Genomic DNA, 21,393 nt, shown 5'->3' with positions numbered 1-21,393 from the left:
AATTTAGAAGCAGGGTCTCCAGAATGTTGCTCTGTGTGGACATAGATGGCACACTTCTGAGGTTTCTACTACACTTATTTAACTGATCCTAATTCTTACAGGTGCTGAACCATTAGATTCCCTAACCCAACCAAGAATATACAGGGCCAGCTCAAACTTAAGGCAGCAGCTTCTAGGGAACAGCAACAAACAGCAGCAGCCATATTAAAACAATAAGTCCTGAGAGCCACATGAACTCAAATACCATCACCTACTTTTTTTCCTGCAAAACAAAGTTTAACATTTAAATGCATGATGTTCAGTTATGCTTTTTTATAGAATTGTCGCAGGATGATCATGACTGTAGAGTTTATCCTGGGTGCCCAGTACCCTTGCAGTGGCCCTGAGGCTGTGCTGAGTTTGTCTGAGTCTCAGCAGCTGCAATGAATGACCCTAGGTGGATTGGAGCCTGGGATTATGCCTATGAAAGTTAGGATGATAAACGCAGCCGTTGATTTCCTGCAGCTGCTCAGCTCAGGGGTAGATTCAGTGACAGGTTTAAAATTCTTCAGCGATTCTTCAGAAAATTGGCATTTAATTGTCTCTACATTACTTAACAGTTAAGACATTTTTCTTGCAAATGTTTCAACCACGGGTTTAAATTCAACAAAGATAATACTAAACTGCTTTGGTTAGTTAATGCCACCAGCTCAATCCCAGATAAGCTATCAATAATTAAAGATCTGTCTTTAAAGGTTGAACGTACTTCCAAAGTATTGGACTTAATTTAGACACTACACTTTCTCTCGAACCTCAAGTTAATCACGTTGTTCAGATAGTGTTTTTTAAACTCTCTCAGTTACATAATGTTGATCAGTATTTTGATGAGAAACGCTTTTCTATTTTGGTTCAGGCTTTTGTTCTATCGCATTTAGATTACAGCAATAGTCTCTATTTATTCCTTACAGTTAGGCTATGCACCAAGCTTCAGATCCTTCAAAACACTGCAGTTAAACTTATATTCCATTTTTAAAAGTTTGATAAAGTCACTCCTATTAATTTCTTTTCACTGGCCCCCTGAACAGGCCTGTATTGAATTTAAGTTGTTTGATGGGTCCAATCCAAAATATCTACTTGGACTCTTTTCATTTCCCTCTAATCGTAGGCCCTCTAGGGCAATGTTTCCCAAGTTCAGTCCTGGAGTACATAAGTACTGTCATACTGGAAAAGACCAAAGGTCCATCAAGCCCAGCATCCTGTTTCAAACAGTGGCCAATCCAGGTCACAAATACCTGGCAAGATCCCAAAAAAGTACAAAACATTTTATACTGCTTATCCCAGAAATAGTGGATTTTCCCCAAGTCCATTTAATAATGGTCTATGGACTTTTCCTTTAGGAAGCCGTCCAAACATTTTTTAAACTCCACTAAGCTAACTGCCTTTACCACATTAGTGGTAGAGTACCCCTTGCTAGTCAGGTTTCTAGAATATCCACAATGAATATGCATGAACTTGATTTGCAAACTCTGCCTCCATTATATGTAAATCTCTTTCATGCATATCCATTGTGGGTATCCTAAAAACTTGACTGGCAAGGGGTACTCCAGAACTGGACTTGAGAAACACTGCTTTAGGGCTAGAGATCCATATTTTCTTATTTGTCCATCTTTTTCGGGACTCAGGTATAAGAAAATCCTAGAAGATTCTTTTCGCAGTACATGTTTGGCTTTTGTTGTCTCCTGATCTACGAGCCTCTCGTCTTGTTATTCTTTTTGAAGAATTTGAAAATGTATTTATTAAAAAAAATTTCTTCTTTAACCGCTTGTCAAAACTACTTTTCTTTTTCATTCCCAGTTATTTGTTATTTGCTTTGAACCACTGTTTTGTGGGAGTTAGTGGGATACAAGAACCATATTACATTACATTACAGTGCCAAAATTCTGCCTAAGTGCTAATCTGTAATTATGTGCATATCTTTTATAGGGGTAGATTCCGTGAATGGTGCCTACAATTAGGTGTCAGCATACAAGGTACTAAGCGTGAATTCTATAACATTAGTTTTGTGCAGAACCGCCATTGTAAAATAGTAGCTTACAGGGACGGACAGAATGCTCTGGGACCCCAGGCAATGAGGAACATTGGTCCCCCCCGGTCCTATAGCTGCCCCCTCCCAGTCCTGCTGCCTCCCTCTCCCTCTCACCCTGCCACTGACCTTTTCCTTTGGTCCAGCAGCTAAATCAGCTATCTGCCACTGACACTGGAACTTCCCTCTGCCACAGCCCGCACTTGTGGAAGAAGGAAGTGATGTCATAAGGAGGCAGGACACAGCAGAGGAAAGTTCTGGCATTAGCAGCAGATGACCAAATTAGCTGCTGGTGCCTCCACCTGCAAACGACGGGTTCAGGGATGAGAGTGCAGGAGGGAGAGGAGACGGGGTGTCCTGTTCCTGGTCCTGGGGGAGAGAGAATGATGTCAAATATCGGGCACATGAGAAGGAAGCACTGGGCCCCCAACAGCCCTGGGCCTTCAGGCACTGCCCATTTGCCACCCCTGTTAGCTTGTCTTTATTTTCATGCCTAACTTTAGGCATTACCATATAAGCCAGCTAAAGGCTGGTGTAAATGCTTGTGTGTAACTACTGCCCAAAATTATTCCCAGCATCATATACAACTCACATATGTTTAACTACTTTGCAAAACATATCATTTTGATAATATGGATCTTCAGATATAAAAACACAGGTACTACAGAATCAACTTATCTTAAGCAGCTGAATGTGAATCATCATCGATCCAAAATAATTTGTCAAGAATGTTTTGTTGAAATAACATTGCAGGAAAAAACTAAAGCTAAAATTTCAAAAACAGTCAGAACCTCTGCAGAGGCTTTAGTTTTTTCCTGCAATGTTATAAGCATTGTAATGTTATAACATTTAGTTGTTCTCCAGATGCTGAGGACAAAATGGTGCCTGGAGAACAACTAAATGTAGTAGCCTACACTGAGCATAAGCTCACACAATTAACTGCGGTAGTGATGAAAGCCCTAGAACCCACAATTAGAGCGCCTATCTACACAATTAGCTAATGTTGAAAATTTGGTGGCTGATAATCCTCGACACACAGGAGAGGTCGATCAACGTGTGTCCAACATGGAGGCCACGGTTGAAGCCACCAAGAAAGCACTCAAGATTTTGGAGCAAAAGGCACAGATAGTGAATGAAATGAAATGAAATGAAATGGTGGCAGATAAAGGCCTGAACGGTCCATCCAATCTGCCCAACAAGATAAACTCATTTTGCATGGTATGTGGTACTTTATATGTATACCCGAGTTTGATTTGTCCTTGCCTTGGATGACCTTGAAAATCGCTCCTGTCGTAGCGTATTCGCATAGTGGAAATCCCTGAAACTCTGCCAGAGCTCAATTTGGGACCCGTGTTGGAACGCTGGCTGAAAGAAGAATAAGTGCTCTCGGATAGTGCGGGGCCTCTTTGTCCAGAGCGCGGTCACAGGTTGGGCCGCTTACAAGAGGGGAAAAAGAAGCCTCATGTGGTGTTTGCAAAAATTTTAAACTACTAGCATAAGCTGGAGATCCTGCGTGGATTCTGGAAGAAACAAGACTCATTAAAATTTGAAGAACAATCAGCGCGTGCCCGATGTCATAACAAAGGTCTTAAATTTATGCTGCTCTAGCCGGCTCAGTTAAAAATTTTTCTTAATGGTGAATTGTATGCAGTTGACACTCCCTCCTCTGCATTGGAAGTCCTGAAAGACAGCAGGGTCTCACAGTGCCCTGCAAAGGATTAATGTTGGTATCTATCTATCTATCTATCTATCTATCTATCTATCTATCTATCTATCTATCTATCTATCTATCTATCTATCTATCTATCTATATATATATATCTTCTGTAATTGTTTAATTCGGGTTAGTTATTGTTCTGAAATAGTTGCTACTGTTGAATGATACTTATACCATGTCTGTTTGGTGGTGTTTAGGGTAGCGGGACTCCTTGCATTAATAGTGAACTCTATCTGCCCTATTGATGTGAGGGTGAGATGTTAGGGGGGGGGAGGGATGGGTTGGGGGAGGGGATATAAGAAAGAATTAGTAGTGCTTTTAGTGATAAGATGGTGACTTCTCTGTGGGATTGTTTGTGTGCTAAAAATGTCCACACAAATACTATGGTTGGGGTGAAGGCACCCTGTCCCGAGATATTATATACTAATTATGCCACTAAGCCACTCTCTCTTCTGTATTGAGTGCATCTGGCTGTAGAATACTAACCTGGAATATGTGTGATATCTCCTCCTCGTGAAAAGAACAAAACTATTAGCTGCACTCAAACGCGGGGGGGGGGGGGGGCAGATATCATGCCTCCAGGAGACTCGTCTCACTGGTAAAGAACATCTAAAGCTTAGATGGGTATGGGTGGGAGAAGTCCACTTCACATCCTCTGGGGGTAGGAGAGGGGATGTAGTGATATTGATACATAAGTCCTTAGCTTGTACTTCTGAAGTTATTTTCAAGGATCAAAAAGGTAGATTCCTGCTTCTAAAGCTCTGGTTGCAAGGGAGGAAAGAATATCTACTCAATATATATGACCCCACTCCTTTCAATAGTCAATTCTATTCCTCTCTTCTTGTAAAACTGCCACCTTATCATGATAAAGAACTATTAGTGCTTGGAGATTTAAATTTATTGGCAGATCCCATGCAAGATAGTAATACGTGGCCACTGTCACCGGGGGTGTTGCGACTGGGACATGGGGCTCTCTCACTTTTCTTTCTGCTTTAACTCTAGTAGACTCCTAGAGAGTGCTTTACCCCAGGGAACACTACTCACATAGATCACGGTCCCATGACAAGATGACTCGGTTAGATTACATCTTGATGTCCTGCACACTATCTTGTTTCCATCGATTGCAGCGGTGTTAATTGGGCCAGAAGAGATTTCTGATCATGCACCTGATTGGTTAGATCTAGAGGAAACCATGAGATGCCAAACCGTTAGAGGGTGGTTTCCCCTCATATTTGGAATAAGGAATTTTATTCACATTTAGTTACTCACTGGATGGCATTCCTAGAGCATAATCAGCACCATCAAGGCCAGCCACAACTCTTTTGGTGTACCGCGAAAGCAGTGATGAGGGGAAAAATAATTGCATACATGGTAATATGCCATAAACAGGTAGCGGCAAATATTTGCACGTTGCAATCTCAATTAATAAGAGCAAAACGAGCTATATACAAACTCCTTCTTTAAATAATAAGGAAGAGTATTTATCTATCCAATTCTCTTATGCACGGAGTGATATATCAAAAGTATCGTCTTAATAAATTTGGTAATAAACCTGGGAAACTACTGCCACGTCTAGTAAAGACATGGAGTGGTGTCACGGTTGTGCCCATGTTTCGTGCTTTTCTTCCTCTCGCCACCTGGTGGCCAGACCTGGTGGCTGCAATGGACTGTCTGGTTATTGTCACCCATTCCAGATTTCAGTCTAGTCCGGTCCGGATCTTCCGGGCTGCCAGACTTGCTTGTTTGGATTGGACCTACACAGCACCTGTAGTTGCCTGGTGATTGCTACAGCTGAGCCTCAGCTGCTGCGGGGCTTATTAGTTAGTTGGAAATTCTCTGCCTTTGCCTTTGCATCGCCTTAGGCCCTTGTATGTTGGTGCTTGTTGCACTTCTGTTTAAGTTCTTGCCTGAGATTCTTGTTTGTTTCTAGTTAGGTTGTGTGTAGTTTAGAATAGGTTGTTGTTTGTTTGCTAGTCCTGTCTCTAGGTTATAGTTTTGTTTTTAGTCTTTGTCTGTTTGTGTCTTTGTGGCTGCTCTGCAGCTTTCAGTTCTGTGTCTTGTTATCAGTGTTTTGTTCCCTGTTTTAGTGGCTGCTTGCAGCTTTCAGTCCTGCCCTTTAGCTTTCCCTTCCTTGCCCTGCTGCCCCTGTATGTTCCTTTCCCATCTGACCCTCACTGGTTCAGCCTAGTGGGTATCCACTCCTGCCTTGCCCAGTAAGTCCTGCCGGCCACCTGCAGTCAGGGGCTCAACTCCTGGTGAAAGGCAGCCAAGTGCAGCTGAAGTTTAAGTGTGCCTGCTCTGCTTATTCCTGCTTGTTTGCCTCTGCTGCAACTCTAGTCCAGGGTTCCAGTCCTGTTCTGCCTAGTCTCCGGTGTGGAGTTGTTTTGCCTGCCACTGCTGCTCCTTGGCAATGGCCCAAGGGCTCACAAACCTAGTCCCAGCTTTGAAAACGTGACAAGTGGATCCCACATGGTTGGAACACTACGAGATAAGATGGGTACTATAACTAATCACAAAGATTATGTTGGTCAAATTTTCTGCGATCATTTTCAAACCTCATATCAGGAATGCCCCTCAATAGTTCCTCAGATAATTTCAAATTTTAAAGGTGGGTATCCCACGGATATCTGAAGCTGATTTATTGCTTTTAAATGCACCTTTGTATGAAAAGGATTTGCAAACTGCATAAAGCAACAAAAGCCTCATACTGCACCTGGGGTGGATGGCTTTGCGGGAGAATTTTATTTGATGCTTCTACCACAAATTCTTGGTCTTCTGTTAGATTATCACCAATTAGTAGTAGAGGCGGGTGCACTCCCATGACACGAGAATGTAGCATTGATCACTCTAATACCAAAAACAGGTAAACCTAAAGAAGAGGCAGATTCCTTTTACCCAATTTCACTGCTCAATGCGGATGTAAAATTTTTAGCATGGGTGTAAACATCATGCTTAGCAAATATCCTATTGAAGCTTATAGGCCCACTGCAAGTAGGTTTTGTCAAAGATCAACAATCGGTCCATAATACATGGCATGCATTGTTGGCTATGTCATACTGTAAGATCGATAACTTACTGGCTATGTTTACTAGCTTAGATGCAGCTAAGGCTTTTGACCAGATCGATTGGCAATTCCTTTTTATAGTGTTGGACAGGGTGAGGCTATCGGGTTGGCTTTTGGAGGCGATCAGGGCACTATATTGGAATCCTCTGACTCACATTTTGGTGAACGGCAGTCATTCACCTCCCATAACTATTGGGCATGGTATGAGCAGGGCTGTCCACATTCCCCACTGCCCTTTGTGCTCTCATTGGAACCCCTTTTATGAGTACTGAACTCATCACCTAACATGCAGGGTGTACATGTTAATGGTTATCCTATAGAGGCCTCAGCATAAGCAGATGATTTGTTGGTGGTATTGACATCCCCGCAAAACTCCCTTGGACACTTACTGAAGTTGCTTCAGCATTTTGGTAGTTTTTCCATTTAACCTGCCTAAATCCAGAGCACTACCTCTAACCTCCAAAGTACAGAATAGATGGAAAGGGTCATTCCCAGTGGTGTGGAAAAACTCTGCTCTTCAATATTTAAGCATTTTTCTCCCTTCTGAGTTAACTTCTTTATATGCGATAAATATCACTTCTTTATTAGAGGATACTAAAAGGAAGCTTGCTTTATGGCAAGCATATCCTTTATCTGCTTGGGGTCATGTATATCTCTTTAACATGATACTAGCCCCTCAGTGGTTCTACATGTTTCAACTGCTACCTTTAATTTTGAAGGGGCAGGAGGATCGTAAATTACAGAAGCTGCTACAAACTTACATATGGGGCAGAAAGAAGCCTCGCCTTCCACTGGCCCTGATTCAAATTCCAGTGGAACATTGCAGGATGGGTCTTTTAAAAACTCACTATCTGACGGTGGCCAGTGGGATTAACATATACATGACTGGTGTATAGAGGAACAGCGTATTTTTCTCTAACAGAAGTAGAGACAACTTTAATTCCCGGGGTACATTTTAGCCATATTTTACATACACTCAGTAAGTTACCAACAGGAATAATATCAAAGAATCCATTGCTACAATCTGCAAGGGCAGTGTGGCACTGGATTTGTTGGAGACACCATTTTTCAGCATCTGTAATGCCCTATTTGTCTATCTGTAATAATCCAGCATTCCCCCCTGGGCAGGGCAATAGTAATTTTACTTACTGGGCACAAAAGGGTATCATCTATTTAGTGCATGTACTGATAGATGAATGGCAACTAAAACCTTTTGAGGTATTGCAACAAGAATACCAGTTGCCACCCAAACATTATTTTGAATATTTACAGCTGAGACATTATTTATCCACATTAATTTAGACAGACCTTACTGAAGATGTCCAATAAACTTTATCAGAAGCTTATTCACTTGGGACATAACAACGCATACCCTTGACTTTTCATCAGTGGGTTTAATTTAAAAAAATGTAAATACCTGTGGTCCAGGGCTGGTGTGGATTGAGGCTCTGGCTGCAGTCAGAGCAGTCCTGGAACAGCATTCAGGGCAGCCAGAGCTCAGAAGCAGCAGGAGTACAACGGTGACAGGATGCTCTGCTGCGTGTAGGGAGAGAGAGTCTGTGCACTGGTGTGGGCCTACTGTATGTGCAGCGGCTGTAGTGGGGAATAGAGAGCAGGCTGTGCTGGGTCTGTTGCTCTATTATTTGCATTGACTAGAAAGTTTCTGAAATGGCTGTATTAGGATGGTGAAAGGGTTTAAAATGCAGCATGTGCCTGGAACTTTGACAGAGCTGCATGTAGGATTCTGTCAGAGTCATGGGCAAAGTTCTAAACTCCTGTGGAAGGCAGTTGGGTGGGTTTTCTTGTCAAAGTAGGCTGTATGATTGAGTGCTGTGTGAGAGAACTGAATTTTAACTTAATTTTAAAGGAATCCTGATATTATCATTCAAGAGTGCCTGAAGTAGTTAAGTTGTGAAGCTGGGGTGCCATTTGACTTCAAGGACAGGCGTGATTGATTTAGTATTTGTAGAAGAATTTTCTAAAGCAAACTCTCTTTATATTTGGGCTAGGGTTACCATATGTCTGGATTTACCCGGACATGTCCTCTTTTTGCAACCAGGCGGGTTTGCCAATCTGCCCGTTTGTCCAGAAATCTGGACAAACGGGCAGATTGCTAGCCTCCCCTCCCCTTACTTACTACTGCTCTGGTGGTCTAGTGACCTCTTCCACCTTCGGGGCAGGAAAGAACCCCCTCTTTCCTGCCCAGAGCGCTGCCCTGCATGCATCCTTCCTGTTGCTGATCTCGGCGCCGATTCAAAATGGCCACCGAGAGTTGAATTGTCCTCGTGAGACTTCAACTCTCGGCGGCCATTTTGAATCAGCGCCGAGATCAGCAACAGGAAGGATGCAAGCAGGGCAGCGTTCCGGGCAGGAAAGAGGGGGCTCTTTCCTGCCCCGAAGAGGTCACTAGACCACCAGAGCAGTAGTAAGGTAAGGGGAGGGGGTGACAGGGAGGGGGGGGTGACGAGGTGTGTGACGGGGAGAGGAAAATGTGACAGGGGGTGGAGCGAGGGTGTGAAAGGGGGCAGGTGGGGCATGTGTCCTTTTTGGGGGACAAAATATGGTAAGCCTAATTTGGGCCCAATTTGAGGAAAGAGCCATCAGAGAGTTAGCCTAGAGTCCCAGGTGGTAGAGATAAATTTCCCTGAGAGATTTAGGGAAATTTTAACAAGGGCTGCATTCAAATTGTTTCCAGAAGAAAAAGAGACCAGCACTGCTGTTTTCGTGTGGGTATTAAAAACTGCTTGTCATTAAAGGAAGGCCTGTGTTTTAAAGTACAGAAAAAGAACGCTGCCATTGATTATAAAAAGCAGCAGCAGTAGTACTGTATAATACTGTTTTGGGTATATGTGCATTTAAATTTAAATGTTAATATCTTTAGTAATAGAGAATTGGAATGTAGAAATGTTTTACTTTCATACTTCATAATAGACAGCCCTGGCTGAGAAAGTAAAGAGCTGGCAGGTGCTATAGTTTTAAAACAAAACTGTTCTGACTTTAGAATCAAGAGCTGTTTACACTATCATTGAGAACTCAGTAAAAGTTGATAGTGTATGATATTTGAGATTTCGCTTCTATTATGCTCCTGTTTAAAATACAGTGGTGAATGAATAAGGTGGCAGAGAGCATAAATGTGAAAATTATCACTTTGACTTTCACATGAAAAGGTGTATAACAAAAGCCTACTCTGAGCTGGTAGTTTGTAGCTGGTGCCCTGTGAGCACATGACTGTTATAAGAGGATATATTTGTGGAGAGGGTCAGAAGGGACTCTTGAATTAGCTGTTTGTTTTCTTAGTTAGCTAGGGAAATATTAATATTTCTTATGATAGTTTTAGTATAGCTTCAGAGTATTGCCTTGTTGATTTGTTAAAGTCAGGCAGCAGGCTTCCTGAACAGAGAAACCTGGGAAGGACATCTAAGAGCTCCAACTAAAGATAGGAGAAAAACCGAAGAATAACAAGAAAGATCCAAAAGAAGAAAGTGAGGTGAAAGGTGGACATTTAAATGCATGAAATAACAATTCAAGCACAAAATAATTCTTACCTGATAAACTAAGTTCCTGAAGTAATTAATTCTGAAAGACAAAAGAAGTGAACTACATGGAATGCGGGACCCAAGGCAGCATGGCTTCACTAGTGGCAGTTCGTGTCAGATGAATCTGACTTTCTTCTTCGACTGGGTGACCAAACAGTTGGATGTGGGAGGGGCGCTTGATATGGTATACTTGGATTTCAGCAAAGTCTTTGACATGGTTCCCCACAGGTGACTGATAAATAAATTGAGTGCCCTCGGTGTGGGACCTAGAGTAACTGATTGGGTAAAAAATTGGTTGAATAGTAGGAGACAGAGTGTGGTGGTAAATGAAGCTTGCTCTGAGGAAAAGGAGGTAGTCAGTGGAGTACCACAGGGATCGGTCCTAGGGCTGGCTCTTTTTAACGTCTTTGTGAGCGATATTGCGGAAGGGTTGTCTGATAAGGTTTGTCTCTTTGCGGATGATACTAAACTCTGCAACAGGGTGGACATCCTGGAGGGTGTGAATGACATGAGGAAGGACCTAGCGAAGCTAGAGGAATGGACTGATATTTGGCAACTAAGGTATAATCCAAAAAAATGCAGGGTCATGCACTTGGGTCGCAAAAATCTGAGGGAACAGTACAGTATAGGGGGTGTAGTGCTTCAATATGCTAAGGAAGAGCGGGACTTGGGGGTGATCGTGTCTGACGACCTTAAATCTTTCAAACAGGTAGAAAAAGCGATGGCCAAAGCCAGAAGGATGATTGGGTGCATAAAGAGAGGCATGACCAGCAGGAAAAAGGAGGTGATAGTGCCGTTGTATAAGTCTCTGGTGAGGCCTCATTTGGAGTACTGCGTGCAGTTCTGGAGACCTCACCTATGGAAAGATATAAACAGAATGGAGTCGGTCCAGAGGGCGGCTAGGAAATTAGTAAGCAGTCTTGAATGCAAAAATTATAGGGACAGGCTTATGAACCTCAACATGTATAGGCTGAAAGAGAGGAGGGAGAGAGGAGACATAATAGAAACGTTTAAATATCTCATGGGCATTTATGTACAGGAAGAGAGCCTTTTTCAAATGAAGGAGAGCTCTGGAATGAGGGGGCATACAACAAAGTTAAGAGGGAATAGGCTTAGGAGTAACCTAAGGAAGTACTATTTCACAGGAAGGGTGGTGGAGGCGTGGAATAGCCTCCCAGTGGAGGTGGTGGAATCGAGGACTGTTCCAGAATTTTAAAAGGCATGGGATAAGCATGTGGGATTGCTTAGGAAAAGGAAGAATTAGGGGTTACAGAGGATGGGCAGACTGGATGGGTCATATGGCCTTTATCTGCTGTCATGTTTCTATGTTTCTTTGTTTCTAAGTCACTGTATGTTGGAAGAGGGTGGGTAGGTACAATTGTGGCTAATTCTGTGTAATTTGGAAACTCAATTGACATTGTATGTTGTGGCTTCTTTTCCACATGAATAAAAACTATAAGAGATCACAGAAAGAGGAAGACAGGTGACAATATCTGGAAAAGCTCAGACAAGCTGGTAGAGTAGTCAGCAAAGCAAAGATGCAAATGAAAGAAAAAATAGCGCACACAGTAAAATGGGGGGACAAGACATTTTTTAGATATATTAGTAATAGGAGGAAGCGCAAAAGTGGCATTGTGAGACTCATAGATGAAGGGGAAGAATAAGTAGAAGCTTATTAAGATAAGACAGAATTGCTTAATAAATATTCTGTTCTGTGTTCACAACAGAAAGGCCAGGAGCAGGACCGCAGAAGACAAACACAAATATGAAGGGAAGGGTTGTAGTCGCTGAACATTTTCAGAGGAATGATTGAAGGATGATGGGCCAATCTGAAACATGATTTTTTGGAATGGAAGTTTAAGAGATGGCTGTTTAACCAATTAAAAAAGCTTTTTCAATTTTGGATGTTTGACATCTGATTGACTGGGAAACGTTTTAATGCCCAACCATGTATGCTGAGTAGCCATTTTGAAATTGCTCAGTTTGGAGAGAAGAACTTCAAGAGCAGTAAGTGTGAATACAATGGTGAAAGTTTGATTTTTTTTACTATGTTTTTTTTAAATAATATGTTTTGTCTTTTCAGCAGCTTGGATTTGGAAATGGTTTTAACCCCCTGATGCAGCAGTTGGTTAGCTGCGATACGGTACATCAGGGATACCACGTAATTAAGCTGAGAAGCTAAGTGCCAATTTAAATGAAAGTTTTTTGAACACGTTAATTAAAAATAAAGTTTGAGTGAAAGTAGGGAGGTTGGAAGGTTTTTATGCCTGTGATGGATACATGAATGGGTAGAAAAGTATAAAGGCACCCTGTGACGAGGTTTATAGGACACTGCCCATCACACCTTAAGAAAAGCCCCTCTTTAATTAGCCTGGACCACCTTAAGAGTGCAGATCCTGCCCCAGGAGGAAGTAGGCTGAGAGAGGCGGAGACACTACCGGGGAGTTCAAAAGACAGGGACAGGCAGCAGCTAGGAGAGCCCAGGGAGTAAAGATATGAATCCCACTGCTGAAGTACCCATTCAATAATCATGACCTGGCTGAGGTAAGCCATTGTTACTTTTTGAATTGACTTTGCAAATCTGTTTTGCGGTCTGGCAGGAACCAGACCTGGAGTCTGAGGAGGAATCCAGAACCTTATAGGCTACGTTTGGGGCATGACAACCTCGACAGTTGTGAACTGTGTTTGGCCTGATGCCAAAGGCCTGCCTAAGACTCTGCTGCTGAACTGTAGAGGGTTTCCCACTCTATGTCACTAGCCCTGTGAAGGAACAGGCCCGAAAATCTCTTTATACTTACTTTTGTGTTTCATCCGTTTGTCTGGCAATTTTATTTCACTGGTCACACCCAATCCCCGCTCAGGGTGTCACCAGTCAGAAGTCTGATGCTTGTCCTTCCTATTTTTCATTTATAAAAATACTAGGAAAAAAGGCCCGTTTCTGACACAAATGAAATGGGCGCTAGCAAGGTTTTCCATGGAGTGTGGGTGTTTTACAGAGTGTGTGTGAGAGTGAGTGTGTGATAGAGAGAGAGTGAATGTGTGAGTGTGTGTGACAGAGAGAGTGAGACTGTGTGCGAGAGTGTGTGTGTGTGTGTGTGTGAGAATGAGAGTGTGTGCCAGGGGCCCCCTCCCAGTTTGGGGTTCTGCCCCCCTCCAAGTTCCAGGGTCGGTCTTCCCTCCCACCCACCCAGTTCTAGGGTTGTTGCCCCTCCTCTCCCCCTCCCTCCCAGTTTCAGGGTCCCCCCTCCCACCCTCCCACTTTCAGGATCCACCTGGCCCCCCTCCAAGTTCCAGGGTCCGCCCTCCCTCCCACCCACCCAGTTCCAGGGTTGTTGCCCCCCTCTTCCCCCTCCTTCCCTCCCTCCCTCCAACCACCCTGCAATGTTTAAGTGAAACATTAGGGAGCTGTGAGTGTGTGTGTGTGAGAATGAGAGTGTGTGCCAGGGGCCCCCTCCCTCCCTCCCTCCTTCCCTCCCAGTTTCAGGGTCTGCCTGCCCCCCTCCAAGTTCCAGGGTCTGCCCTTCCTCCCACCCACCCAGTTCCAGGGTCGTTGCCCCCTCTCCCCCTCCCTCCCCCCTCCCAGTTTCAGGGTCCGCCTAGACCCCTCCAAGTTCCAGGGTCCGCCCTCCCTCCCACCTACCCACCCAGTTCCAGGGTCGTTGCCCCCCTCTTCCCCCACCCCCTCCAGCCACCCTGCAATGTTTAAGTGAAAAATTATGGAGCTGTGTAGTGTAACAAAACGCACCTGCAACGTTGTGAAGCTGACTCCGTGGCTTCATTGAAGTGAAGGGTTGGTAAGGTTCGTCAGATTCATGAGTCTGTAACCATCTTTCTCGGCCCCGACCTCGCTCCTCTGATAGGTCCACCGCCCTCTACATCAAAACGTGATGACGTCAAGGGTGGCGGACCTATCAGAGGCGCAAGGGCGGGGCCGAGAGAGATGGTTACAGATTCACGAATCTGACGAACCTTATGAACCCTTCACTTCAGTGAAGCCACGGAGTCAGCTTCAGAACGTTGGAGGTGCTTTTTATTATAGTAGAGATATAACTTTTTGAAGTATGTAAGACTGAACACGGTGTTTATAGTGAAGTATTAGTGTTTTGGTGTTTCAAAAGCCATGTAGCCAGATGTGGCATCCAGATTCTATGCAACAGATGGTGTCTTAAAAATATAGTGATAAGACCAGCTGTTTTGTTTTGAGGGTGATGTAGGGTAAAATTCCTGAAACAAATTCTTTCTTAATAAGAAATTTTCTGTCCTGGGAATTTCATAGCAGAAAAGACTGCATGTGTGGATATATGTCTTAAAGTAGGATCATAAACAGCCAAGTTACTTCACTTTAAGGCCCTGTATTTATATACCTAGCACCATATCTCTAAAATTGTATTAAAAGTCAAGTGAGACTCAAATCATCAAAGGACTCATCAATTACTGACATATATTTTAACATTTGTGTACTGCTCTTTAACAAATTACAACAAGCCTATTCTACAAAGATCTTATAGACTAAATAAGTACCTTTGATGAAAGAGCCATGAAAAACTGTGTCTCAACAGGGTAGTAGGGGTTGTGTTCTTATTAAGAAAGAATTTGTCTATAGACCTTGGATCTAAGCTGCATGTGGTTTTGGAAACGTTGTTTACTTTTGTACAGTGGACAATACGAGACTCCTGATGCAGGCGTTTTGACACCGAAACACAACAACTGTGTTGAGTCTTTTGAGTTGTTTCAATAAGATCAACTTGTTTGAACTGACGTCTCCCTTGGTTTTTGGAAGAGCCTACCTACCCTATTCCTTGGACGCTCCTGAAAAATCGATTCACCTCCACCTGCTCCACACCACTCAGGATTTTGTAAACCTCAATCATATCCCCCCTCAGCTATCTCTTTTCCAAGTTGAAGAGCCCTAACCTCTCTAGCCTTTCCTCATATGGGAGCAGTTCCATCTCCTCTATCATTTTGGTCACTCTGCTTTGAATCTTTTCTAATTCTGCTATATCAGAATTGAACACAATACTCAAGGCAGTGGTGTTCCGACCCTAGCTGACACCCAGGGCAGATCGCAGATGCCCCCCCCCCCGGCGAAATGACACCCCCCCTGGGTGCACGCCACTGGGGGGGTGCCGCGGCGCGCGCCTGTTGCCCTGTCTCCGAGTTCGCAATTCGCATGTGTTCACTGCTCCCTCTGAGTCTGCCCCGGAACAGGAAGTAACCTGTTCCGGGGCAGACTCAGAGGGAGCAGTGAACACATGCGAATTGCGAACTCAGACTGAGACAGGGCAACAGGTGCGCGCTGCAGCACCCCTCCAGTGACATGCACCCGGGGTGGACCGCCCCACTGCCCCCCCTTGGTACGCCACTGACTCAAGGAGAGGTCACACTATGGAGTGATACAGAGGCGCATAATATTTTTGGTCTTATTTTGCATCCCTCTCCTAATAACTCCTAGCATCCTGTTTGGTTTTTTTGGCCATTACCACACACTGGGCAGATTTTGGCATATTGTCTACAATGACACCTAAGTCTTTTTCTTGAGTGCTGACTCCTAAGGTGGACCCTAGCATCAGGTAACTATGATTCGGATTATTCTTCCTAATGTGCATTACTTTGCATTTGTCTACATTAAATTTCATCTGCCATTTGGATGCCCAGTCTTCCAGTTTCCTAAGATCTTCCTGCAATTTTTCACAATTCGCATGCATTTTGACAATTTTGAATAGTTTTGCATCATTTGCAAATTTAATCACCTCACTCAGGTTCCAGTTTGGCATGTTCTGTTCTTCAGTGTGGCCACAGTGCTGTGCCTATTTTAATGCCAGTGAGTTGGGTTTTCATCCGCATGCTGGTCCATTATTTTCTAATGGTCTTCCTGTGCTAGTTGTGGGGGGGGGGGGGGGAAGAAGGTCAGGTCTATGTCTATGCTGGTCAGCTGATCAATTTTTTGCAGTGGCTGTGCAACGTTTGGATAGTGCGACATGATTTCCCCAGCACACTGTTGCTTTCTAAATGTGCTTCCTTCTGCCATCTGCCTTTATCTGCCTGGTTAAAGCTGATATTTTGTGACAGTTAAACAGATAGTGTCACTGAATATCAGCACTAACCGCAAAACTCAAAGCCAGTGACTTTATGGACGGTCCGGGGCAGAGTCAGCACTTATGCGGTTAAATGCCAGTATTATGATGGATGACCAGTCTCATGTGATGTCTGATTTTAATTGTAAGATGACCATGTTTGATGATTGGTTACATGGACACCACCTCATTCTAAATGTAGAAGAATCTTCAGCTACGATCTCATGTATCAAGATATTTGACTAAAAGGCCAATTCTGCAAGGTAAACCACTTCCTCTCAAAAAGTATATTGTCACTTTGGGTTTTCATTGTGATACTTCTTGCGGTTTAACTCTTGTTCACTGTTCTTGGAAGCTGCTGATAAGGTCACAGTGTTCCAGGACAATCAGGCTGTTATCAAAATTGATGTCATTGCAGGATGCTGTTGTCAGAACTGATATCAATGCAGGACTCTTGGAGACACTGTGGCGGGTCAAGATGTACTTGTTTGTTACTCCAAGGACAGAAAGTACATCAGCAGTTACAGCTACAGCTTCTGATTTCTCTATAAAAAGGAGTTCTTATCAGAGCTAGAGGCTGCAGTGTCAATATCACATCTGAGGGGCAAGATCTGTGTTGGATGAGACAGACATCTGAAGGACTGCATCAGGTTATGTACCATGTATCTTTGTATTAGTGATCTGGGGTTAGAGTGACTTTGTACTTCAGAGTCTAGTTAGGGATTTATAGGCATTACGTTATCACTGTAATGGGATTGCCTTTGTCTTTATATGTTTTTCTTATACCATGTTTGCTGCTTTTGTAAATAAATTGCCCTATTTTTATATTTGGGTGTGGGGTTAGTTCCTTCTATTATCTAGGTGCAGTGGGCTTGGATCCAAGGGTAAGGGGAGTACATTTGCACCAGACTTACTAATGTTAGTCTTGTTTGGGACCCATTTCTGTCATACTTTACACTAAGTGCCAGGTACCCTAATAACACCCCAAACAGAGTGTATCTGTACTGCATCTATAGGAGGGAGCCCAGCTAACTCCAGCGGTCAGCCCGGAGTTAGCTGGGCTCCCTCCTATAGATGCCAGGCTGTCTCCAGTGACCAACATTGCATATCCAGTTTATTTTTAGCCAGTTTAAAGTTAACCAGCTGAGTCGATATTCGAAGATGGACAGTTAACTTTAAACAGTGCTGGACAAACACATCGCGCTAACTCTGTTGTCTGCCTCCTGTTTGAAGTGCTTCCTGTTTGAACGTGGCAGGAAGAAAGACCTGTGCAGCAGAGCGGAGCAGGAAGAGACAAGTAATCAGGCCCAGTGGGACCAGGGGGCACACACAGGCCCAGGGACATGCACAGGCCAGAGGTGTGTGCACGCGAGGGGAGGGGGGACGTACCGCAGGGGGTGTTTGCCCGGGCCCGGCTTTGTCTCTCGGTGGCCCTTCCCATAGGTATCTTACCTGTCTTTATAAAATACTGCCTAAGTAGGGGCCAACTTGCTCTTTTAACCTAGGTACCCCCTTATAAAATTACCCTTAAAATAGGGCAATTTTTATAATAGCACCAAAGAAAAGGAGACCACCAGAGTTGCTCTGGTATTAGTCTCATCTACAGAGGACTCCAACTGGGCAGTTAAATTTAATTTATCAAGAAAATCAAAACTACCTTTAAGCCACAGAGCCTGTAATATAACAGGCCCTGAATACCACCGGATACCAGATGGATTATCTCTAAAAAATAGTTCTTCAACACTTCCTAAAGTGAAATTACTTTAGAACAGGGAAAATTCAAGAATAATAAATTAATTTAACAAATCAAATTCTTCAGCCTCTCTGATTTATTCTTCAAGATAAGGTTTCCTTTAGTCAAGATTTGGGTAACCTGTTGTTGACCCTCCAGATTCTGCTCTGATCTCTGCATTCTTATATTAATATTTTAAAGCTCTTCCCCTACCTTGGATAGCTTCACAGCCACATCTACAGTAAATTTACATAGTTGTGTTATGCATCTGTGTTGGACGGCAGTGTAGATGGGGTTTCCCTGACTCCTGTCTTGCGTGCAGCTCCCTCACAATCAGGAAGGAATACTGTGATGGCAAGTCCTGCCTTTGGTGCTCCGTATGCTGAGATACCAAGTAAAACTAGATTTTTAAACCTAGAACAGTTTTTTTTTCTGTTCTGAATTAAACCACTTGGCTTCACAGATAGTCAGTTACTATCACTTCTGTTCAAATAGCTGGACAAAATGCCCTCACTTTGACCCAACACTGAAAATTCATGAACAGCTGATATTCATTTTGGAGATAATTTTATAAAGTTATTCCCACTAGCATGTTTAAAGTTATGTTTATTAGGGCATTTGATATACCGCCTTTCACAGCAAATCAAAGTGGTGCATAAAGATAAGCAGAAACAGGAAAGAAACGCCAATGTTAATCCAGGACAGAGAAAATAAGGGGGAGGGGAGAGATAAAGAAAGTGGGAAGAGAGAAGGGAAGCGGGTGCTGACAGCCTGTGGACCATTACCTGGACATGTACTGAGCAAGCAGGAAGTTAAAGGAATGCCAGGGTGATCAAATGGGCTTTGAGAAAAGAGCGAAAGTGGGGATATAAAAGCTCAGATCTCAGGGTAAAAGGGAGGGAATTCCACAGGGACGGGCCACATACATGTGTAAATGACCTTATAAAATACTGACTCTGTGAAAGTATTGCATGGACTTTGCCAGTGGGTGTACAGGATAAATCCCTTTAAATGTTCAGACTCTAAATGTTCAAAGAGTGGGAGCCACACGTACATAAATACATAAGTATTGCCATGCTGGGACAGACCAAAGGTCTATCAAGCCCAGCATCCTGTTTCCAACAGTGGCCAATCCAGGTCACAAATACCTAGCAAGATCCCCCCCAAAAGTTCAATACATCTTATGCTGCTTATCCCAGAAATAAGCAGTGAATTTTCACCAAATCATTTTAATAATGGTCTACAGACTTTTTCCTTTAGGAAGCTATCCAAACCTTTTTTAATCCCCGCTAAGCTAACCGTCTTTACCACATTCTCTGGCAACGAATTCCAGAGTTTATTTACGCATTGATTGAAGAAACATTTTCTCCAATTCATTTTAAATTTACTACTTTGTAGCTTCATTGCATGCCACCTAGTCCTAATATTTTTGGAAAGAGTAAACAAACGATTCACATCTACCCATTCCACTCCACTCATTATTTTATAGACCTCTATCATATCTCCCCTCAGCCATCTTTTCTTCAAGTTGAAGAGCCCTAGCTGCTTCAGCCTTTCCTCATAGGGAAATCATTCCAACCCCTTTATCATTTTTGTCACCCTTTTATGCACCTTTTCTAATTCCAGTATATCTTTTTTGAGATGTGGCGACCAGAATTGAACACAATATTCGAGGTGTGGTCGCACCATGGACTGAAACAAAAGCATTATAATGTCCTTGTTTTGTTCTCCATTCCTTTTCTAAAAATAACTATCATTCTATTTGCTTTCTTAGCTGCTGCAGCACACTGAGCAGAGGGTTTCAATGTATCATCAACAATGACGCCAAGATCCCTTTCTTGGTCGGTGACTCCTAACATAGAACCTTGCATCACGTAGCTATAATTCGGGTTCCTCTTTCCCACATGCATCACTTTGCACTTGCTTACATTAAACGTCATCTGCCATTTAGACTCCCAGTCTCGAAAGGTCCTCTTGTAATTTTTCACAATCCTCTCACGATTTAACAACTTTGAATAACTTTGTGTCATCAGCAAATTTAATTACCTCACTAGTAACTCCCATCTCTAGGTCATTTATAAATATGTTAAAAAGCAGTGGTCCCAGCACAGACTCCTGGGGAACCCTACTATCTACCCTTCTCCATTGAGAATACTGACCACTTAACCCTACTTTCTGTTTTCTATCCTTTAACCAGTTTTTCATCCACAATAGGACACTACCTCCTATCCCATGATTCTCCAATTTCTTCTGGAGTCTTTCACGAGGTACTTTGTCAAACGCCTTTTGAAAATCCAGATACACAATATTAACCGGTTCGCTTTTATTCACGTTTGCTCACCCCCTTCAAAGAAATGTAATAGATTAGTGAGGCAAGATTTCCCTTCACTAAATTCATGTTGGCTTTGTCTCATTAATCCATGCTTTTGAATATGCTCTGTAATTTTGTTTATAATAGTCTCTACCGTTTTCTCTGGCACCAACGACAGGCTCACCAGTCTATAATTTCCCAGATCCCCTCTGGAATCTTTTTTAAATATCGGCGTTACATTGGCCACCCTCCAATTTTCCGGTACCACGCTCAATTTTAAAGATAAATCACATATTATTAACAACTAGTAAAAAAGCCCCGTTTCTGATGCAAATGAAACGGGGGCTAGCAAGGTTTTCTTCAGAGTGTGCATGTGGGAGTGTGTGTCCCTGCCCTCTGCCCTCTCTCCCTCCCCCTCCCCCCTTGGAGTCCAGTCCTTCAGTGTTAAGTTTCCTGCTGTTCTGTGTTACGGAGAGAGTGAGGGCATCTCTCTCCCCTCCCCCTCTGAGTCCTTCACTGTTACAGAGAGAGGGATTTCGTGCTGTGCTGTTTTCCTTCACTCATGGGGAAACCGGATATCTCTGGCGCTTCACACTTCCGGCTGGAGGCTTCATAGAACATTGGTCTTGCCTTTTATATATATAGATAGTTCTGCAAGTTCATTTTTCAATTCTATCAGTACTCTGGGACGAATACCCTGGTCCAGGAGATTTGCTACTCTTCAGTTTGTCAAATTGCCCCATTACATCCTCCGGGTTTATAGAGATTTCATTCAGTTTCTCCAACTCGTCAGCTTTGATTACCATTTCTGGCACTGATATCTCTCCCAAATCTTCCTCGGTGAAGCCCGAAGCAAAGAATTCAATTAATCTCTCCACTATGGCTTTGTCTTCCCTA

Source organism: Microcaecilia unicolor, chromosome 2, assembly GCF_901765095.1.
Source record: "Microcaecilia unicolor chromosome 2, aMicUni1.1, whole genome shotgun sequence".
Taxonomy (NCBI): Eukaryota; Metazoa; Chordata; class Amphibia; order Gymnophiona; family Siphonopidae; genus Microcaecilia; species Microcaecilia unicolor.
This window is presented reverse-complemented; position numbering follows the sequence as displayed.